This window comes from Cyanistes caeruleus, unplaced genomic scaffold (genome assembly GCF_971803275.1).
Source record: "Cyanistes caeruleus unplaced genomic scaffold, bCyaCae1.hap1.1 HAP1_SCAFFOLD_304, whole genome shotgun sequence".
NCBI classification, from domain to species: Eukaryota; Metazoa; Chordata; class Aves; order Passeriformes; family Paridae; genus Cyanistes; species Cyanistes caeruleus.
The window spans coordinates 14205-36652 of NW_028256076.1; the positions used below are offsets into that span (position 1 = coordinate 14205).

Below are 22448 nucleotides of genomic sequence, written 5' to 3' on the forward strand. Positions count from 1 at the left end.
ATAAAGAGGAAAAAAAAAAAATCCGGGAGGGAAAAAAAAAAAAAAAAAAGAAGAAAAAAAGGAGGAGGGGGGGAGAGAGAAAAGAGCGAGAGGGAAAAAGAAAGAGGGGGAGAGAGAGAGAGGAGGAGAGAGGGAGAGGAGTCTGCAATAAAACAATTCTCGGGGAGCGCCAAGCCACGCCGAGGGCTGGATTATTGTAAGTAGCAGGGGCTTCCCGAATTCCGAGCGTGTCTATATGTCCATGTAAATTTATTGTTTGTTATTAATGTTATTGTCGTAAAAATGTGACAAATCGCCGTCTTCATTTCCTCCCGTTCCTCTTCGCGCTGTGTGTTTATATCCATCCAGGCATTTCATTGATAAATTTATTTTTTTTTTTAGGATTTTTTTTTTTTTTCTCCGCTCCTTTTTATTATTTTTTTTTTTTTTTTCCTCCCTTTTTCTTCCCCCTCCTCTCTTCTTTGATTTATTACAATAAACATGTCAGCGGCGGGCTCTGCTGCCATTGTGCGCGTGTTTGGGAGCCGGAGCTGTGTTGTTTATGGCGTTGCCCCAGATAAATCAAATTTTTCTATTTTTTTTTTCCTTTCCCTTCATTCCCCGAGCCAAAGCGATGATATTTCCGAGCGAGGATCTCTCCCCTTTTACCCCTCTCTCCCTGGAGTTGATTATTTCAGCCTCTCCGCAGCCATAGATCAGCCGCTAATATGAAAGCTCTATAGCTGGGGGTCTTAAATTACGGCGTCTGTGATTACCAATTAAAGAGAGATTTGTATAAATTTTGGGGGGAGCGGGAACGCCTCGCTGGAGTGGAAACCTCGGGGAAGAGCGAGCGCTCGGTATCGAAACCTCACCATCGCTTTTCTTTTGGTGAAAAACTCATTTTCTCACCCATTTTAGCCCAGAATTTGGGTTTTTTAATGGAAATTAATAATCCGAGAGGGGCTCAGGGAACAATGAGGATCCGGGGTGACCCCAAAAGGTTCCCCCCACACCTCTGGAAACCCCTGAGAGGGGAATCAGCTCATTCTGGGGCTTTCTGAGCTCTCCCGGGGTTTTTTACATTTATTTTTTTTTATTTTATTTTTATTTTTTTATTTTTATTTTATTTTATTTTATTTTATTTTATTTTATTTTATTTTATTTTATTTTATTTTATTTTATTTTATTTTATTTTATTTTATTTTATTTTATTTTTATTTTATTTTATTTTATTTTATTTTATTTTATTTTTTTTTATTTTATTTTATTTTATTTTATTTTATTTTATTTTATTTTATTTTATTTTTTTTTATTTTATTTTTATTTTATTTTATTTTTATAGTATTTTTATTTTATTTTTATTTTAATTTTATTTTATTTTAATTTTTATTTTATTTTAATTTTATTTTAATTTTATTTTAATTTTTCCGCGGATTTTTTTAGGCTGGAGATGGGCCAGGGGAGGTTGAGGATGCGCGGGATCAAAGTTGGAAAAAGCGCCCCGAGGTCGGAATTTCTCTTCAGGAGCCCGGCCTGGGCTTCACCTCGGGGGAAAAACAGAGCTGGGAGGAGAAAACGGAGCCCAAAATGGGCTTAAAACGGGCAAAACTCGGCCGGGAGCTGCTCCTGGGTGTAAAATATCGCCGGGAAATCCCAGCGGAGCCGCCGCGGCGGGCGGGGAGCGGATTGGTGCGCCGGAAATAAAGGGACAGCGCTTGTCGGATGGGGGAGAGCATCCTCTGAGTATCCCCCGTGTATCCGCTGAGTATCCCCCGTGTATCCTCTGAGTATCCCCCGTGTATCCTCTGAGTATCCCCCGTGTGTCCTCTGAGTATCCCCCGTGTATCCTCTGAGTATCCCCCGTGTATCCTCTGAGTATCCCCCGTGTGTCCTCTGAGTATCCCCCGTGTGTCCTCTGAGTATCCCCCGTGTATCCTCTGAGTATCCCCATCTATCCTCTGAGTATCCCCCGTGTGTCCTCTGAGTATCCCCCATCTATCCTCTGAGTATCCCCGTGTATCCTCTGAGTATCCCCATCTATCCTCTGAGTATCCCCATCTATCCTCTGAGTATCCCCCGTGTATCCTCTGAGTATCCCCCGTGTATCCTCTGAGTATCCCCCGTGTATCCTCTGAGTATCCCCCGTGTATCCTCTGAGTATCCCCATCTATCCTCTGAGTATCCCCCGTGTATCCTCTGAGTATCCCCCATGTATCCTCAGAGCATCCTCTGAGTATCCCCCGTGTATCCTCTGAGTATCCCCCGTGTGTCCTCTGAGTATCCCCCATCTATCCTCTGAGTATCCCCCGTGTGTCCTCAGAGCATCCTCTGAGTATCCTCCGTGTATCCTCAGAGCATCCTCTGAGTATCCCCCGTGTGTCCTCAGAGCATCCTCTGAGTATCCCCCGTGTGTCCCCCGAGCATCCTCCGAGTATCCTCCGAGCATTTTCTGCGTATTCCCCGCACATCCCCCTAGTATCCTCTGAGTATCCCCTGTGCATCCTCCTGGCATCCTCTGTGTATCCCCTGCGTATTCCCCGAGTATCCCCAGAGCATCCTCAGAGGAAACCCCGTGAATCTCCATGTATCCCCCGTGTAACCCCCGTGTAACCCCCGTGTAACCCCCGTGCAGAACTGGGAGGCTCAGGAGGCAGCGCCGCCCTCTCCAAACTGCCCCAAATCTGCCCCAAATCTGCCCAATTCTGCCCCAATTCTTCCCCAATTCTGCCCAAATCTGCCCCAAATCTGCCCCAAATCTGCCCCAATTCTGCCCAATTCTGCCCAATTCTGCCCCAATTCTTCCCCAATTCTGCCCAATTCTGCCCCAATTCTGCCCCAATTCTGCCCCAAATCTGCCCCAATTCTGCCCAATTCTGCCCCAATTCTGCCCCAATTCTGCCCCAAATCTGCCCCAAATCTGCCCCAAATCTGCTCCAATTCTTCCCCAAATCTGCCCCAATCCTGCCCAAATCTGCCCCAATCCTGCCCAATTCTGCCCCAATTCTTCCCCAAATCTGCCCCAAATCTGCCCCAAATCTGCCCCAATCCTGCCCAAATCTGCCCCAATCCTGCCCAATTCTGCCCCAATTCTTCCCCAATTCTGCCCCAAATCTGCTCCAATTCTTCCCCAAATCTGCCCCAATCCTGCCCAAATCTGCCCCAATCCTGCCCAATTCTGCCCCAATTCTTCCCCAATTCTTCCCCAAATCTGCCCCAAATCTGCCCCAAATCTGCCCCAATCCTGCCCAAATCTGCCCCAATCCTGCCCAATTCTGCCCCAAATCTGCCCCAATCCGGCCCCAATTCTGCCCCAATTCTGCCCCAATTCTTCCCCAATTCTGCCCGAATCTGCCCCAATTCTACCCCAAATCTGCCTCAATTCTGCCCCAATTCTGCCCCAATTCTGCCCCAATTCTTCCCCAATTCTGCCCCAATTGTGCCCCAATCCTGCCCAATTCTGCCCCAATTCTGCCCCAATTCTGCCCCAATTCTTCCCCAATTCTGCCCCAATTCTGCCCCAATTCTGCCCCAATTCTTCCCCAATCCTGCCCAATTCTGCCCCAATTCTGCCCCAATTCTGCCCAATTCTGCCCCAATTCTGCCCCAATTCTGCCCCAATTCTTCCCCAATTCTGCCCCAATTCTGCCCCAAATCTGCCCCAATTCTGCCCGAATCTGCCCCAAACCCTCTCCGGGCGGTCGCGTTGAAAGGCGAGAGGATGAACCCGGAGCTCTGGCGGCGCTTCCGCTGTTTTGGGTAATTTTTTTTGTTTTATTTAAATATTTTACAAGCTCCGACACGCGGGGAGTCAATAAAACTGACAACGGGAGCAAAGATTAAACGCTGGCAGCGGATTCTCGGCTGAGAATTCACCGCGATTTTCCTCCCCCCTCCCTTCCCTCCCAGCCCGGCCGGGGAAATCCAGCTCTGCCTGCCAGAATAAACCTTTGTGGAGCGGAATTAGGGGAATTCGACCGATTTCATTAAAAATTCAGGGATATCCAGGGACGGGGAGCGAGGCAGAAATGCGGAATCGCTCTCTGTCAAAGCCTGGGGGTAATTGGAGTTGTCGGCTCGCAGTGGGTGCAGGACCCCCTCCCCATTTCCCCCCCCGTTTTTTATTTTATTTTGTTTAATTTTAAAAAGTTATTTTTATTAAATATATTTTTATTTATAGATAGAAGTATATAAAAATATATATAAGTGTATATGAGTATATATAAGTATATATAAGTATATATAAGTATATAAAAGTATATAAAAGTATATAAATATAAATATAAATATAAATATAAATATAAATATAAATATAAATATAAATATAAATATAAATATAAATATAAATGTAAATATAAATGTAAATATAAATATAAATATAAATATAAATATAAATATATGTCTTTATTTGTTAAATATATTTATATTTATATATAAATATATAAAAATATATAAGTATATAAATATATATGTCTTTATTTGCTATATATGTTTATATTTATATTATTTATACAATTATATTATATTATATTACATTATTTATATTATATATAAATATATATATATATAATATATATATATAATATATATAAGTATATAAATAAAAGTATATATTTCTTTGTTAAATATATTTATATTTATATATAAGTATATAATATGTATAAGTATATAAATATAAAAATATATATAAGTACATAAAATATATAAAAATATATAAGTATATAAAAATATATAAGTATATAAATATATATGTCTTTATTTGCTAAATATGTTTATATTTATATTATTTATACAAGTATATAATATATATATAAGTATATAAATATAAGTATATCTTTCTTTGTTAAATATATTTATATTTATATATAAGTATATAATATGTATAAGTATATAAATATAAAAATATATATAAGTACATAAAATATATAAAAATATATAAGTATATAAAATATATAAGTATATAAATATATATAATTTTATTTATTATTAAAGATATGTATATTTTTATATATAAGTATATACATTTATATATAAGTATATAAATATATATTTCTGATTATTTATTATATTATATTTAATTTTAAATTCCTCTATGAGAAATGCGGTCTCTGAAGGGGGGACCCAGCTCAGAGCCCCCCCCCCGCTCTGTTAATCAGTCTCGGGGCCTTATTTAATTGATTTATTTTATTTATAGAGGGTTTAATAAATCCCTTTGTGCGAGGCCGGGGGTCTCCGGCCCCCAGACCCTGCCCCGAGGGGAGCCCGGGCGCTCCGGGGGGCTCCGGACCCCAAAATGATCCCAAAATGATTCGGGTGGGATCCGAACATTCCCAGGGGAGCCGGGAGAGCCCCGGAACAGCCCCGAGAGCCAAAAACTGCGGGGAGAGCTCCGGAGCCTGGGGGAGACCCCCGACCCAAAACAGGAGCCCAGACCCAAAACAGGACCCCCGACCCAAAACAGGAGCCCAGACCCAAAACAGGACCCCCGACCCAAAACAGGAGCCCAGACCCAAAACAGGAGCCCAGACCCAAAACAGGAGCCCCGACCCAAAACAGGAGCCAGAGCCAGAGCAGGACCCAGAGCCGGGATGGGGAGGGGACCCCAGAGCCAGAACAGGGAGGGGACCCCAGAGCCAGAACAGGGAGAGGACCCCAGAGCCAGAATAGGACCCCAGACCCAAAACAGGAGCCAGACCCAGAGCAGGACCCCAGATCCAGAACAAGGAGGGGACCCCAGACCCAGAACAGGACCCCAGACCCAGAACAGGACCCAGAGCCAAGAGAGGACCCCAGACCCAGGAGGGGACCCCAGACCCAGAACCGGGAGAGGGCCCCAGACCCAGGGTGGGACCCCAGACCCAGAACAGGACCCCGGACCCAGAACAGGAGCCCAGACCCAAAACAGGAGTCAGACTCAGAGCAGGACCCCAGATCCAGAACAGGACCCCAGAGCCAGGGTGGGACCCCAGAGCCAGGGTGGGACCCCAGACCCAGGATGGGGAGGGGACCCCAGACCCAGAACAGGACCCCAGACCCAAAACAGGAGCCAGACCCAGAGCAGGACCCCAGATCCAGAACAAGAAGGGGACCCCAGACCCAGAACCGGGAGAGGGCCCCAGACCCAGGGTGGGACCCCAGACCCAGGATGGGGAGGGGACCCCAGACCCAGAACAGGACCCCGGACCCAGAACAGGACCCCAGACCCAAAACAGGACCCCGGACCCAGAACAGGACTCCAGACCCAGAACCGGGAGGGGACCCCAGACCCAGAACAGGACCCCAGAGCCAGGGTGGGACCCCAGACCCAGGATGGGGAGGGGACCCCAGACCCAGAACAAGACCCCAGAGCCAGGGTGGGACCCCAGCCCCATCAGTCAGAGCCCCCCTCTCCCGCTCCTCCGGGACGGGCTCAGGGCCGGGAAGGGTCTCCAAAAAACCTCCCCAAGAAGAATTTTTTGGGGGAGATCCTCGCTCCCCCCGCAGCTCCTGATTGTTCCTCAGACCCTCAGCGCTCATCCCCGCTTCCCACCAGCTCCAAAATCCCAAATTTCCCAGGGACAGGAGAAAAAATTTGGCTCAGAGCCGCCGAGGGAAGCCGGGCCCAGCAGCTCCGCTCCCCTCTCAGCATCATCTCCCATCCCCACATCCCTCCCTCCCCATTTTTAAATCCCCGTTTCTTGACAAACTCACTAAAAACGAGGTTTTTCCCCCCCTCGCAGCCTCACACGGCGGATAAAACACCCGGGAGGCTCGGGCTGGGGGATAATTGGCTATTTCAAGTGGCTCGAGCGAGCGGAATTTCATTGATTTCTGGGCAATCAGCCCTTTCTCCTCGGCTGTCATCTCCTGCGAAGGTCCCGCTCCCAAAAGAAACCTCCCTCCCCTTTCCCCTCCCGATTTATTTTTTGCCCGGAGAGGAAGCGATTAACGCCGTAAATATGAGTCAACAGCACCTTAATTCAAAATTTATTGCGGGCGGCAGGGGAGAGTTATTTCACATCAAAGCCTGGCGGAGGCGCGGGGGGAAAAAAAAAATATATATATAAAAAAAATTAATTAAAAAAATTTTAAAAAATTAAAAAAAAAATTAAAAAAATTTAAAAAAAAATTTAAAAAAATTAAAAAAAAATTAAAAAAATTTTAAAAAAAATTTAAAAAAATTTAAAAAAATTAAAAAAATTTAAAAAAATAAAAAAATTTAAAAAATTTAAAAAAATTTAAAAAATTAAAAAAATTAAAAAAAATAAAAAATTGAAAAAAATTAAAAAAATTGAAAAAAAATAAAAAAAATTAAAGGATAACGCGGAGTTTTGAGGTTTAGCTTCTCCTATTTTTTATTTTTAATGTGTTTGATGTGTTTTGAGAGCATCCCATCGGGCTCGGGGGAGCCGCTTCATTCTCATTTTAATTTTTAAAACCCGACTCGCAGGCGGCCGAGACAAAAGGGGAAAAAAAGTTCCGAGGCTTCGAAGCCAAACAGGGAAAAGTTTGGGAGCGGGGAGAGTTTTCTTTGAAGTTTTCTTCTTTTTCTTTTTTTTTTTTTGCGGAGGGAGGAGGGAAAGGAGGGGGACACGAAAGAAATAAAAGGCAACAAGGGCGTTTCAACACTTCCCTGCTCGCAGCATCCCGAGATGAAAAGCGGGGCAATAAATCAGAGGCGATGGTGGCGATTTGACTTTTTGGGGTTTTTTTTTTCCTCTTTTTTTTTGGTTTTTTTTCCTCTTTTTTTTTGAGTTTTTTTTCTCCCTTTTTTGAGGGTTTTTTTTTCCTCATTTTTTTGGTTTTATTTCTATTTTTGGGGGTTTTTTCCCTCTTTTTTGGGGTTTTTTTGAGTTTTTTTCTTCTTTTTTGAGTTTTTTTTCTCCCTTTTTTGAGGGTTTTTTTTCCTCTTTTTTTTTTCATTTCTTTCCTCTTTCTTGGTTTTTTTTTCCTCTTTTTTGGGTTTTTTTTTGAGTTTTTTTCTTCATTTTTGAGTTTTTTTCTCCCTTTTTTGAGGGTTTTTTTGCTCTTTTTTTTCCATTTTTTCCTCTTTTTTGGGTTTTTTTCCTCTTTTTTTTGGGTTTTTTTTGAGGTTTTTTCCTCATTTTGAGTTTTTTTTCTCCCTTTTTTGAGGGTTTTTTTTCCTCTTTTTTTTTTCATTTCTTTCCTCTTTCTTGGGTTTTTTTTTCCTCTTTTTTGGGGTTTTTTTTGAGTTTTTTTCCTCTTTTTTGAGTTTTTTTTCTCCCTTTTTTGAGGGTTTTTTTGCTCTTTTTTTTTCATTTTTTTCCTCTTTTTTGGGTTAATTTTTTCCTCTTTTTTTGGGTTTTTTTTGAGGTTTTTTTCCTCATTTTGAGTTTTTTTTCTCCCTTTTTTGAGGGTTTTTTTTCCTCTTTTTTTTTCATTTTTTCCTCTTTTTTGGTTTTTTTTTCCTCTTTTTTTTGGGTTTTTTTTGAGGTTTTTTCCTCATTTTGAGTTTTTTTTCTCCCTTTTTTGAGGGTTTTTTTTCCTCTTTTTTTTTTCATTTCTTTCCTCTTTCTTGGTTTTTTTTTCCTCTTTTTTGGCCGTTTCTTTGTTTTTTTGAGTTGTTTTTTTTTTTTTTCCTTTTCCCTTCTTTGTTTTTTTAGCCCAGATAGGAGGGGAGGGGTTAAGGAGAAACCCTCGCGTCTCCTTTTGGATGTGAAATCCGTCAGGGTTTTTATTGGCAGCGCCACCGGGAGCTCGGGGGAGAAGCCTGAGAGAAACTCCGGCTGGAATTGTCCCCTCTGGAATTCCTCCGGGAATGGGAATCCGCGGCCTCCGGGATGGGGAGAACCGGGATCCAACCCCTCTCCCACCGGGAATTCCCATCCCATCACCTGCCGGCTTTGGGGTTTTTATTTTTATTATTATTATTTTTATTATTTAGGATGAGGAAGCTTTTCCCCCCCCAAAAAAAAAAAAAACCCCAAGCAGGTTTTTGGGGATGGAATCCCCTCTCTGAGCTCAGCTCCAGGCTAAAAATAAACCCCCAAATCTCTTTTTTTTTTGTGGCTACCGGGACCTCTCCAAAAAAAAAAACCCAAAAATCCCAAAATCCCTGGAAAAGGGCGAGATTTAAGGGATTCCCCTCCAAGGGCGGGGATGGGAGGAGATGAAAGAACCCAAAAAATCCTCTCTGCCTTTGGAACAACTTTCATCCCCTCCCTCCCCTCCTCTCTCCTTTTCCTTCCCCGACTTTCTCCCTCTCCTCTGGGGGTTTTTTTTTCCCGTTTTTTTTCCCCGGGATGAAACATCTGGAATCAATTCCCGGCTCTGGCCGGTTCCTGCCGGCTCGGGGAAGCAGAACCCGTTTGGTTCCCCCTCTCTCCAGCACCCCCTTGTCACCCTCTGTTTCAATCCTCTCGCAACATTTGAAGTCTTCATAAAGAGAAACAGCTTTTCCCGACAGATCCCGGGGATTCGGGACTGGGGGAGGGATTTTGGGGAGTTTTTCCCATTTTTTTCGGAGTTTTTTTCGCGTTTTTTGGGAGGTTTTTTTTTCATTTTTGGGGAGTTTTTCATAGTTTTTTTTGGTTTTATTTTTTTTTTCCCCTTCGTGGCTCGCTGGTTCTCCAGGAGGGATCCTCATCCTTTCCATCCTTTCCATCCTTTCCATCCTTTCCATCTTTCCCATCTTTCCCATCCTTTCCATCCTTTCCATCCTTCCCATCCTTCCCATTATTTTTAATATTTTTGCCCCAATTTCTAATTTTTTCCCCTCCGCTCCCTTCTCTTTGAAACCAACGCGTCCCACCCCCAAAAAACAAAAATAAAAAAACCCTAAAAAATTAAAAAATAATAATTCGAAGCATCTTGAAAAGGGGGGGAAAAAATAAAAAATAAATTAAATAAATTCTCCCAATCCCACCGAGACCCAGCTGGGGGTGAAATAAAGTAGTTTTTTCTTAATTTTCCTGCTCCAGTGACGAATCCTCAGCGCCCCGAGCCGGATTTTTTCCTCCTTCTCCTTGGAGTTCTGGAGTCTCGCAGGTAAGAAGTTCCCAAAAAAAAAATCAAAATAAAAATCAAAGAAATCAATTAAATCAATTAAATAAGGGGCCGCGAGCTGCAATTAATTGCTCCAAAATCTTTGATGAGGCTTCACCAGGAGCCGGAGCTGCCTCAAATTAATCGGGGGAGCTGAAAAGGAGCAAAAAAATTATCAAGAATCGGATTTTTTCCCAAAATTCCGATTTTTTGGGGGGGTTTTTATCCCCCCTCACCAATTTTTTGGGGGTTTTTTTTGGGGTTTTTTTTTTCCCCCTCCCCGGAACGCATTTGTTAAAAGATTTCTCACCTTCTGTGCGGTTTGAAAAAAAGAAACAAAACAAAACAAAACAAAAAAAGAGTTGGGAAAAAGTTGATTTATGACCCCAGCGAGTTTTTTTTGTTGTTGTTTACTCGGAGGGAATTCTAATTAAATCCCAAAAAAAAAAAAAGGAAAAAAGGGATAAAAAAAAGGGTGAAGTTCCCAAAACTCCGCGCTGTCGCGGCTTTTCCCTCCCCAGATGTGCCCCCGGAACATCTGGATGCTCCAGCTGCTTCTCCTTCCCCAGGGGAACCCCAAACTCGGCTTTTTTTTGCGGGGAAAAAATGAGATTTTTGGGGGGGAATGTTTGGTTTGGAGGGATGTGGGAAACGCCGGGTTTGGAAGGGAGGGCGTGGGAATTTCGGGTGGGGTTTTTTGTTTTTTAATTTTTTGGGTTTGCGCTCAAAATTTCTGTCCCAGGGAAGGAAAAATTCCCGTTTTCCTCCTCCCCCGGAACTTTTAAACGCGACAGGAAAATCCTTTGTGTGGATGGGGAGGGGGAAGGGGAAAAAAAAAAACCCAGAAAATGGAATTAAAGCGGCAAAATCGGGTTGTAAATTGAAATTTCTTTGTGCTCTCCCCTCTCCTCCCTCCGGAGAGAGAGAAGAACTCAGGAGGAGCTTCCAGCTCCAAAAATCTCCTCAAACATCGGGAAAAGCGAGGAAGTTTTGGGCTCGGATTTATTTTCTATTATTTTCTATTATTTTCTATTATTTTCTATTATTTTCTATTATTTTCTATTATTTTCTATTATTTTATTTTATTTTATTTTATTTTATTTTATTTTATTTTATTTTATTTTATTTTATTTTATTTTATTTTATTTTATTTTATTTTCTATTATTTTATTTTCTATTATTTTCTATTATTTCCTATTCTTTTCTTTTCTTTTCTTTTCTTTTCTTTTCTTTTCTTTTCTTTTCTTTTCTTTTCTTTTCTTTTCTTTTCTTTTCTTTTCTTTTCTTTTCTTTTCTTTTCTTTTCTTTTCTTTTCTTTTCTTTTCTCTTCTCTTCTCTTCTCTTCTCTTCTCTTCTTTTCTCTTCTTTTCTCTTCTTTTCTCTTCTTTTCTATTATTTTATTTTATTTTATTTTATTTTATTTTATTTTATTTTATTTTATTTTATTTTATTTTATTTTATTTTATTTCCTATTATTTTATTTTCTATTATTTTCTATTATCTTCTATTATTTTCTATTATTTTCTATTATTTTCTTTTCTATTATTTTCTATTATTTTCTATTATTTTCTATTATTTTCTTTTCTATTATTTTATTTTCTTATTATTTTATTTCATCATTTTACAATTGTATAATTTTATTTGATAACTTCATTTTATCTCACTGTTGAACCGAGCTCTCCATCCTCTGCCCAACGAAACCCGAGCAGAAACCGCAGCCCCTGAGTGGCCGTAATTTAATTGATTTGATCATAAATCACCAACTTCATGAAAAACCCGGAGTTTTCTCTGCAGTAAATTGATATTAATGAACATTTTGTGCTCTTTAACCCCCTGGGTTCCGTGCTGCTCCCGCTCAGCAGAATTTAAGGGAGGGGATGTGGATTTATTTCGTTTCTATTTGATTTTTTTAATGTTTGATTTATGTTTGATTTTGTTTTTTATGTTCGATTTATCGATTTGATTTATTTTTGATTTATTTTTGATTTATTTTTTATTTTTTTGATTTATTTTTGATTTATTTTTGATTTTTTGATTTATTTTTGATTTATTTTTGATTTAATTTTGATTTACTTTTGATTTATTTTTGATTTTTTTAATTTATTTTTCATTTATTTTTATTTATTTTTGATATATTTTTATTTATTTTTATTTATTTTTGATATATTTTTGATTTATTTTTTTATTTATTTTTAATTTATTTTTTATTTATTTTTGATTTATTTTTGATTTTTTGATTTATTTTTGATTTATTTTTTATTTACTTTTGATTTATTTTTGACTTATTTTTGATTTTTTTGATTTATTTTTATTTATTTTTGATATATTTTTGATTTCTTTTTTTATTTATTTTTGATTTATTTTTGATTTATTTTTTTATTTATTTTTGATTTATTTTTGATTTATTTTTGATTTATTTTTGATTTTTCCCACCTTTCTAAACCGACGTTTCTTCCACTCTCCTTTAAAAAAAAAATCCGAATTTTATTCCCGGCGTGAGGAATTTGATCCCGGCTGGGAATTTCTTGATAAAATTTTTATTTATTGGCGTCGAGCAGTGAAAAATGAGTTTATTTGGGATTTTTTTCCCCTCTGGGGACTCTCCCGGCCTTGCTGGGGATGGGATATTTTGGATTTTTTGGGATATATTTTGAATATTTTGGATATTTTGGGATATATTTTGAATATTTTGGGATATATTTTGGATATTTTGGGATATTTTGGGATATATTTTGGATATTTTGAATATTTTTGGGATATATTTTGAATATTTTGGGATATATTTTGGATATTTTGGGATATATTTTGAATATTTTGGGATATATTTTGGATTTTTTGGGATATATTTTGGATATTTTGGGATATATTTTGAATATTTTGGGATATATTTTGAATATTTTGGGATATATTTTGGATATTTTGGGATATATTTTGAATATTTTGGGATATATTTTGGATATTTTGGGATATATTTTGGATTTTTTGGATATTTTGGGATATATTTTGGATATTTTGGATTTTTTGGGATATATTTTGAATATTTTGGATTTTTTGGGATATATTTTGAATATTTTGGGATATATTTTGGATATTTTGGGATATATTTTGGATTTTTTGGATAGTTTGGGATATATTTTGAATATTTTGGGATATATTTTGGATATTTTGGGATATATCTTGAATATTTTGGGATATATTTTGGATTTTTGGGATATATTTTGGATATTTTGGGATATTTTGGGATATATTTTGGATATTTTGAATATTTTGGGATATATTTTGAATATTTTGGATAGTTTGGGATATATTTTGAATATTTTGGGATATATTTTGGATATTTTGGATATTTTGTCCCGAGGGGGGAGGAGAAATCCTGTGAAACCACCCCAAAAAAAATGGGTGAAAAATCGGATTTTTCCGCGTGGCTTTCCCAAATTCCCCAAATTTTTCCTCCGGGAGTTTTTTTTTTTGGAATCTTTATGGATTTTCCAGGCTTCTCCCTCATTCCCAGGATTCAGGAGAGGATTTCCCAGCACAGAAAAATTCCCGGAATTCCTCTTTTTCCTCCCCAAAACGCTCGCGTGGCTTCTCCGGGAAAATCTTTGAGGAGGAAAAAAATCTTTAAATCCTCATTTTTTCTCTCTGTTTTTTTTGTTCTTTTTCCCTCCTGATTTTTTTTTTTTTTAATCTTTTGGGGGAGGAAGGTGAAGGGGTTAAAAAAAAAATGGGGAAAAAAAAAAAAAAGCTATTTTCGTTTTTTTTCCCGATCCCAAATCCCGTTATTTTTCCTTGGATTTCCGCTGTCGCTCTCCCCGTCCGTGTTTGTTTTCCTCCAGGCGCAAAGACAAAGAAAAAAAGGGAAAAAAAGTAAATTAAAAGTTTAAAAAAATCATAAAAATTATTAAAAAAAAAGGAAAAAAAAAAAGTCCCGGAAAAAAATTAAAAAAATAAAAATAAAAATAAAAATAAAAATAAAAATAAAAATACAAATAAAAATAAAAATAAAAATAAAAATACAAATAAAAATAAAAATAAAAATAAAAATAATAAAAATAATAATAAAAATAAAATAAAATAATAATAATAATAATAATAATAATAATAATAATAATAATAATAATAATAATAATAATAATAATAATAATAATAATAATAATAATAATAATAATAATAATAAAGTCCGGGATGGGAATTGAGAACCCGGAATTCCCGGAAGTTTTGGGAATTCCTGGGATGTGCGGGAGGGATCCGCTCCTTTCCCGATTCTCGGGAAAATGGGCAAAAAAAACCCCAAGAAAAACAACAAAAAAAAAATAAAAAAAAAATTCCGCTTGACGTGGTTGGGTCACGTGGGGAAAAATCCCAAATCCAAAGGATCGGGAGCAAAAGGAGGTCGGGAATGAGGGGGAGGAGAAGGGAAGAGGGGATGGGAATTCCCATCTCTTTTTTTCCCAAAATATCCCAAACTCCCCCCAAAAAAAGAACCCTCGTTGAGCCGGGAGGAGATTTTTGGGTTCCCCACGCGAGGATCAGTCCCGGGGGATTTTATTTTGATTTTATTTTGATTTTATTTTGATTGTATTTTGATTTTATTTTGATTTTTAAATGATTTTATTTTGATTTTTAAATGATTTTATTTTGATTTTATTTTGATTTTTAAATGATTTTATTTTGATTTAATTTTGATTTAATTTTGATTTTATTTTGATTTAATTTTGATTTTATTTTGATTTAATTTTGATTTTTAAATGATTTTATTTTGATTTTATTTTGATTTTATTTTGATTTTATTTTGATTTTTAAATGATTTTATTTTGATTTTATTTTGATTTAATTTTGATTTTATTTTGATTTTTAAATGATTTTATTTTGATTTTATTTTGATTTTTAAATGATTTTATTTTGATTTTATTTTGATTTTATTTTGATTTTTAAATTATTTTATTTTGATTCCAAAGTGATTGATCATTAACCCTGGGATTTATCGCTTCTCCCAGCAAAGCTCGGGGGGGAGGAAAAAACTCCGATCCCTCCAGTCAAACCCAGAATATTTTCATTTTTTATCCTTTTCGGAGTTCCAAAAAGGCGGAAAAATTCAAAATTCTGGGTTTTTTTGGCCAAAAACCCCAAAATAATAAATAAAAAGAGATGGGGGGAGGTCCCCCCGCTAGGCCACGCCCCCGAGAGAAATAATTAATAGATAAAAGAGATAAAAAAAAACCCAAATCAAAACAAAGAGCGCGGGGAGGGGGTGGGGGAAGCCTCGCTCCATCCAGGGAATTAATGAAAAACCAGGAAAAACAAAGAAAAACAAAGAAAAACACAAAACAACAAAAAAAAACCCGTTATTTATTCCGGCTTCTTGTTCGTTTCTCTTTTTCCCTCCTTCCCACCCATTTTTTTTCCCTCCTACCCCCATTTTTGGGGTAAAAATCCCGATTTTCCCTCTTTTCTCCACTTTTTTCCCCCCTTTTTCCCCTTCCCCTCTCCTTCCTTTGATTGAACTCGTGAATCGCCAACTCACAACTCATAAATATCATTTTTTCCCATTTGATTTTGATTTTTTTTTCCCCTTTTTCTCAATTCCAGCTGCCTCTGCTGAGCGGGGGAGGGTGGGGATGGAAAACTTCCAAAAAAAAACCCGCGGGTAATAAAAATAATAAAAATGATAAAAATGATAAAAATGATAAAATGATAAAAATGATAAAAATGATAAAAATGATAAAAATGATAAAAATGATAAAAATGATACAATGATAAAAATGATAAAAATGATAAAAATGATAAAAATGATAAAAATTCTAAAAATAATAAAAATAATAAAAATGATAAAAATGACCAAAATAATAAAAATAATAAAAATAATAAAAATAATAAAAATTAAAATAAAAATTAAAATAAAAATAAAAATACAAATTGAAATAAAAATAAAAATAAAATTAAAATTAAAATTAAAATTAAAAATAAAAATAAAAATAAAAATAAAAATAAAAGTAAAAGTAAAAATAAAAATAAAAATAAAAATAAAAATAAAAATAAAAATAAAAATAAAATAAAAATAAAAAATAAAAATAAAAATAAAAATAAAATTAAAATTAAAAATAAAAATAAAAAATAAAATAAAAATAAAAAATAAAATAAAAATAAAAATAAAAAATAAAAATAAAAATAATAAAAATAATAATAATAATAATAGTAATAATAATAAATCTGCAGGCAGAGGTTGAGGAAGGTCAGGGAACATCCGCGGGTGATTTATGGACTCGGGGATTTTGTCACAAGCGGAACATTTTTATTTCACATTAATAACATCAGCATTCACAACGGAAACGGAGTTATTAAAACCCGGCCCGAATGTTTCCCAGAACGAAAATATTTTAAAATGAGATCGCTTTTGGATTTTTTTTTTTTTTTTTGGCTTTTTTTAACCCTTTTTTTTCCTCCTCCTCGTGGAGTCGCGGTGAGAAAACTCGGATTTTTTTTTTTTTTGGGATGTTTTGGAGGCTCCAGGGTGTTAATTTTGGGAACAAATCGGGAACTTCCTCGTTGGGAAGGAGGAAATTGCCCAAAAAAAAATTAAAAAAAAATTAAATTTTCTCCATCTTCCAGGATTTTCCAGGAAAAAAAAAAACCCTCCTGTTTTATTTTTTCCCCTCCTGTTTTATTGCTGTTAATTAACTGCGGATAATTAATGTCGTTTAACGCTGAAATGAGCAGGGCTGAGCCAGAATTCCCTCCCCACTCCCAAATTTTGGGAATCGCCTTCAGAGTTCCCCAAAGGGAGCCCCAAAACCGGGAAAAGCTTCCCAAAACCGGGGGGAGGGGGATGGGAATTTCCAGAGGGGAAAAATGGTTAAAAAAAAAAACGGGAAAGAGACGGGATTGCCCCAAATCTGCGGGAATAAACCCCAATTCCCATCCCTGGATGTTTTTGGCTCAAACCAAACCCAGAGGGGTTTTTAATCCGATTTTCCCCCAATTCCTTCCCCAAAATCCCCAAATCCTCCTCGTTCTCACCCAACTTTCACTGGGTTTTGTTGGTTTTTTTCGCATTTTTTTTTCCTCCCCTCCTCAGCGTTTCTCCTGTCCCAAAATCCGCCCGGGGCCGGGATTTGCTGGAGCAGCCCTCGAAGAACCGGGTGAGTTTTGTCTGTCGTGTCCGTCTGTCCTTCCTCAGCCTTTCCCCCCTCTCCAAACCCCTCAGCCTCGCTCCCTTTGGATCCTTTTCCCCCCCACACCCCTAAAAATCAAATTTAAATTTAAATTTTTCCTCCTCACCCCCCACAAAAAACGAGCAAAAGGCAGCTGCGGATCCCGAGCCCCTTTTCCCTCCACGGCGAGCCTGGAAATTCTGGGATTTATGGAATAACTTTGGGATCGGAATTCCTGCTCTGCCTTTGAAGGAGGGAAAAAAAAAAAAGAAAACCCTCCCCGCTCGCCACATTTGCGGAGGAGAAATGAGCTGCAGGCCGAGCAGAAATGACAATTCCTGGCATAACTCCGCTCGCTCCCACACGGACCAGGGTTTTGGGTTTTTTTCCCCCAGCTGGTTGAGGTTAAAATGAGAATTTTTTGCGCTCCAGAGGAGGCACTCGCGGAATTCCAGGCGCTTCTGGGTGTCCAAGAGCTCCGGATGAGCGAGAGGAGCTCCGGGGATCCCCAGGGGAGCTGTCCCAGAGGGTTCCGAAGAAGTTTTTAGGTGGTCCCAGGGGGTTCTGAAGAAGTTTTTAGGTGGTCCCAGAGGGTTCTGAAGAAGTTTTCAGGTGGTCCCAGAGGGTTCTGAAGTTTTTAGGCGGTCCCAGAGGGTTCTGAAGAAGTTTTTAGGTGGTCCCAGAGGGTTCTGAAGAAGTTTTTAGGTGGTCCCAGAGGGTTCTGAAGAAGTTTTCAGGTGGTCCCAGAGGGTTCTGAAGAAGTTTTTAGGTGGTCCCAGAGGGTTCTGAAGAAGTTTTTAGGTGGTCCCAGAGGGCTCTGAAGTTTTTAGGTGGTCCCAGAGGGCTCTGAAGAAGTTTTTAGGTGGTCCCAGAGGGTTCTGAAGAAGTTTTTAGGCGGTCCCAGAGGGTTCTGAAGAAGTTTTTAGGTGGTCCCAGGGTGTTCTGAAGAAGTTTTTAGGCGGTCCCAGAGGGTTCTGAAGAAGTTTTTAGGTGGTCCCAGAGGGCTCTGAAGAAGTTTTTAGGTGGTCCCAGAGGGTTCTGAAGAAGTTTTTAGGTGGTCCCAGAGGGCTCTGAAGAAGTTTTTAGGCGGTCCCAGAGGGTTCAGAAGTTTTTAGGAGGTCCCAGAGGGTTCTGAAGAAGTTTTTAGGCGGTCCCAGAGGGCTCTGAAGAAGTTTTTAGGAGGTCCCAGAGGGTTCTGAAGAAGTTTTTCGGTGGTCCCAGAGGGTTCTGAAGAAGTTTTTAGGAGGTCCCAGAGGGTTCTGAAGAAGTTTTTCGGTGGTCCCAGAGGGTTCTGAAGAAGTTTTTAGGCGGTCCCAGAGGGTTCCGAAGAAGTTTTTAGGTGGTCCCAGAGGGTTCTGAAGTTTTTAGGTGGTCCCAGAGGGCTCTGAAGAAGTTTTTAGGTGGTCCCAGAGGGTTCTGAAGTTTTTAGGTGGTCCCAGAGGGTTCTGAAGAAGTTTTCAGGTGGTCCCAGAGGGTTCTGAAGAAGTTTTTAGGTGGTCCCAGAGGGTTCTGAAGAAGTTTTTAGGTGGTCCCAGAGGGTTCTGAAGAAGTTTTTAGGTGGTCCCAGAGGGTTCTGAAGAAGTTTTTAGGTGGTCCCAGAGGGTTCTGAAGTTTTTAGGTGGTCCCAGAGGGTTCAGAAGTTTTTAGGTGGTCCCAGAGGGTTCTGAAGAAGTTTTTAGGTGGTCCCAGAGGGTTCTGAAGAAGTTTTTAGGTGGTCCCAGAGGGTTCTGAAGAAGTTTTTAGGTGGTCCCAGAGGGTTCTGAAGAAGTTTTTAGGTGGTCCCAGAGGGTTCTGAAGTTTTTAGGCGGTCCCAGAGGGTTCTGAAGAAGTCTTTAGGTGGTCCCAGAGGGTTCTGAAGTTTTTAGGCGGTCCCAGAGGGTTCTGAAGTTTTTAGGAGGTCCCAGAGGGTTCTGAAGAAGTTTTTAGGCGGTCCCAGAGGGTTCTGAAGAAGTCTTTAGGTGGTCCCAGAGGGTTCTGAAGAAGTTTTTAGGTGGTCCCAGAGGGTTCTGAAGAAGTTTTTAGGCGGTCCCAGAGGGTTCTGAAGAAGTCTTTAGGTGGTCCCAGAGGGTTCTGAAGAAGTTTTTCGGTGGTCCCAGAGGGTTCTGAAGAAGTTTTTAGGTTATCCAAGATGTTTTAAAGAAGTTTTGAAGTTGTCTGAGATAGTTTTAAAGAAGTTTTAAGTTATCTGAGATGGTTTTAAAGAAGTTTTAAGTCGTCTGAGATGTTTTTCCGTGAGGGTTTTAAAGAAGTTTTTAGTCGAAGATGGTTTTTAGGAAGTTTTGAAGTTGTCCCAGAGGGATTTAAAGAAGTTTTGAAGTTATCCCAGATGGTTTTTAAGAAGTTTTGAAGTTGTCCAAGATGGTTTTGAAGAAGTTTTCAGTTGTCTGAGATGGTTTTGAAGAAGTTTTAAGTTGTCCAAGATGAGTTTTAAGAAGTTTTGAGGTTGTCCGGGATGGTTTTGAAGAAGTTTTTAAGTTATTCGAGATGGTTTTAGGAAGTTTTGAGGTAGTCCAAGATGGTTTTAGGAAGTTTTGAAGTTGTCCAAGGTGGTTTTGAAGAAGTTTTAGGTTGTCAAGATGGTTTTTAGGAAGTTTTGAGGTTGTCCAAGGTGGTTTTGAAGAAGTTTTTAAGTTATTCGAGATGGTTTTAGGAAGTTTTTAAGTTGTCCAAGATGGTTTTGAAGAAGTTTTGAGGTTGTCCAAGATGTTTTTACGAAGTTTTTAGGCTGTCCGAGATGGTTTTTAGGAAGTTTTAAGTTGTCTGAGATGAGTTTTAAGAAGTTTTTAAGTTGCTTGAGATGGTTTTAAAGAAGTTTTAAGTTATCAAGATGGTTTTTAGGAAGTTTTGAAGTTCTTTGAGATGGTTTTAAAGAAGTTTTAAGTTGTCCAAGATGAGTTTTAAGAAGTTTTGAGGTTGTCCGAGATGGTTTTGAAGAAGTTTTAAGTTGTCCACCATGGTTTTTTTTCCTCTTTCCCTTTTTCCCTGGGAATTCCACGCCGGGGTTGCTGTCTCGTAGCAGGAGATTGATGTCGGAGCAGCTCATAAAAATGAGTTTTTTATGATTTGATGAGGTTTTTTTTTTCTTTTCCAGATGAGAGGGGTGGGGAGGTGAAAAAAAAAATCACAATAAAATGGTAATTACAGATTTTCCTGGTCCCATCTGGGGGCTGGAGGCTGCGGGCAGGACAAAAAGTGGAATCCTTGGGATAAAACTTTATCCGTCACCAGGAAAACCTTGGCTGACCGAGTCCTCAGAAGTCCAAAAGTTTCCTTGGGCATCTTTAATTTTTTTATTAATTTTTAATTATTTTTAATTATTTTCTAATTATTTTTAATTATTTATTTATTTTGATTTTTTATTTATTTTTATCTTTTTTTTAATCTTATTTTTTCTTTATTTTTTCTTTATTTTTTCTTTATTTTTTTCTTTATTTTAATTTATTTTTGTCTTATTTTTAATTTATTTTTAAGTGTTTTGAGTTATTATTTATTTTTTTAATTTAATTATTTATCTTATTTTTATCTTATTTTTTAATCTTATTTTAAAGTTATTTTTTATTTATTTATATTTATTTATATTTATTTTTATTTATTTATATATTTTTTAAAAAACTTATTTAATTTTTTAATTTATTAATTTATTCTCCCCACCCCCCCCCCCCCCGAGTTATCAGCCTGAAGTTGCAGCAATCAAAAATAATAATAAAAAAAACCCACCCAAAAACCTAATAATTTAAAAAATAAATAAGAAATAAAGAGGAGATGGAAGCCCTGGACGGGTCCAACCTTCCCGAGGCAACTCCAAAGAGCTTTTGTGGCTCCTCTTTTCCCTTTTTCTCCCCAAAATTCCCCCCTCGTCAGCACTTCAGGCCCACAATTAAAGGAGGGCGGATAATTGGGATGGGAAACAAAAGTAACGCTTCCAAAAAAAAGAGGAAAAAAAGAAGAAAACTCAGAAAAGAAAAAGAAATTGCAGACACCTAAAATTCCTCTCCCTGCCTTCCTCCCACTCTCCGGCCCCTCCTCATCTTTTACTTTTTGTTTTTACCGCCCTAAAATCCCTTTTTTGGCCTCTTTTTGCTGCCGGGAGAGGCGAAAATCGTAAATCTCCCTTGGCGACAGCGGCCCGGCGGTGACGAGTTATTAATACCAGCAATAATAATTATTTTTATTGCCCCAAAACTCCCCGGAGAGCCCTTGAACCTCCCCAAAACCAGGCCTAAAGTTCCTCCGAAGTTACTCCGAGTTGTAACCGCTCCGAGCATCGCTGGTGCTTCACCAAAAAAAACAAAAAAAAAAAACCCCAAAAAACCAAAAAACCACAAAAAACCCCAAAAAACCCAAAAAAACCCCCCCAAAAAACCAAAAAAAAACCCAAAAAAACAAAAAAAAACCAAAAAACCCCCCTAAAAAAACCCAAAAAAAACCCCAAAAAACCAAAAAAAAAACCAAAAAAAGCCGAGATTTGGGGTTTATTTTTAATTTTGGGGGTCCCCAGAACAGCTCGGAGAGCGCGGGGAGCATCCCCAGCCTGAGGAAGAGGAAGGCGAAGGCTCATTTGCATAAATTGACGCCTAATTGTTCATCACGTGGATCAAAGGGCGCCGCTGCCGCCCGCAATTAGCGGCGCTTCCCGCCCGCGAAAAAAATACCCCCCAAAAAAATACAAAATCGGGAAAAAAAAATGCAAAAATCGGCGTTTTGGGGAGGGAAAAAAATCCTCCCCGCTCTTCCCATCCCCCCCCTTTCCTTCATCCCCCCCCCCCCTTCATCATCCTCCCACCCCCCCACGAGGGGGGGATTTTAATCCCGGTTCTGCTTTTTTTGGGGGGGGGATTCGGTTGTTTTTAGCTTTGAGGTTTTTTTTGCGTTTCAGCTTTTCTGGGTTTTTGGGTTTATTTTCATTTTTTTTTTTTTTTTTTCCTCCGATTGTTTTTTTTTTATTATTTATTTTATTTTTTTATTTTTTTTTTTTTTTCCCTTTTCCTTTTCCTCCCTCCCTCCCTTCTCCTTTCCCTTCTTCCCCTTTGCTAAAGCAGAGGCCATTGTTATCAGTGAGCAGCGCGTACCAGAGGCCAAGTAGAACCCTCAGCCTTTGGCCATTTCCAAAAAAAAAAACCTCCCTCCAACCCCTCCAGATTTTTTATTTTCCCTCCCTCTTCCTTCCCCTTCCTGCCGGGAAGCATCCCCGATTTTTTTTATTATTTTTTAAAAATTTTATTATTATTTTTTTTTATTATTTTGATTTATTTTTTTTTTTTTTGTCGGGCTTTCCTTTTCTCTTTTTTTTTTTTAACCCCCGAAAGGAAAACGAGCGAGACAATTTGAGCCGCC

General features: G+C 38.3%; 1 long non-coding RNA gene across 1 annotated transcript; it reads left to right on the forward strand.

Annotated features, from left to right (window-relative positions):
• Positions 1-103: 103 nt before the first annotated feature.
• On the forward strand, positions 104-17211 carry LOC147645447 (uncharacterized). Its single transcript, XR_015282347.1, has 3 exons — positions 104-196; positions 9900-9966; positions 17039-17211. It is a non-coding gene; the product is annotated as an uncharacterized LOC147645447 (long non-coding RNA).
• The last annotated feature ends 5237 nt before the right edge of the window (positions 17212-22448 follow it).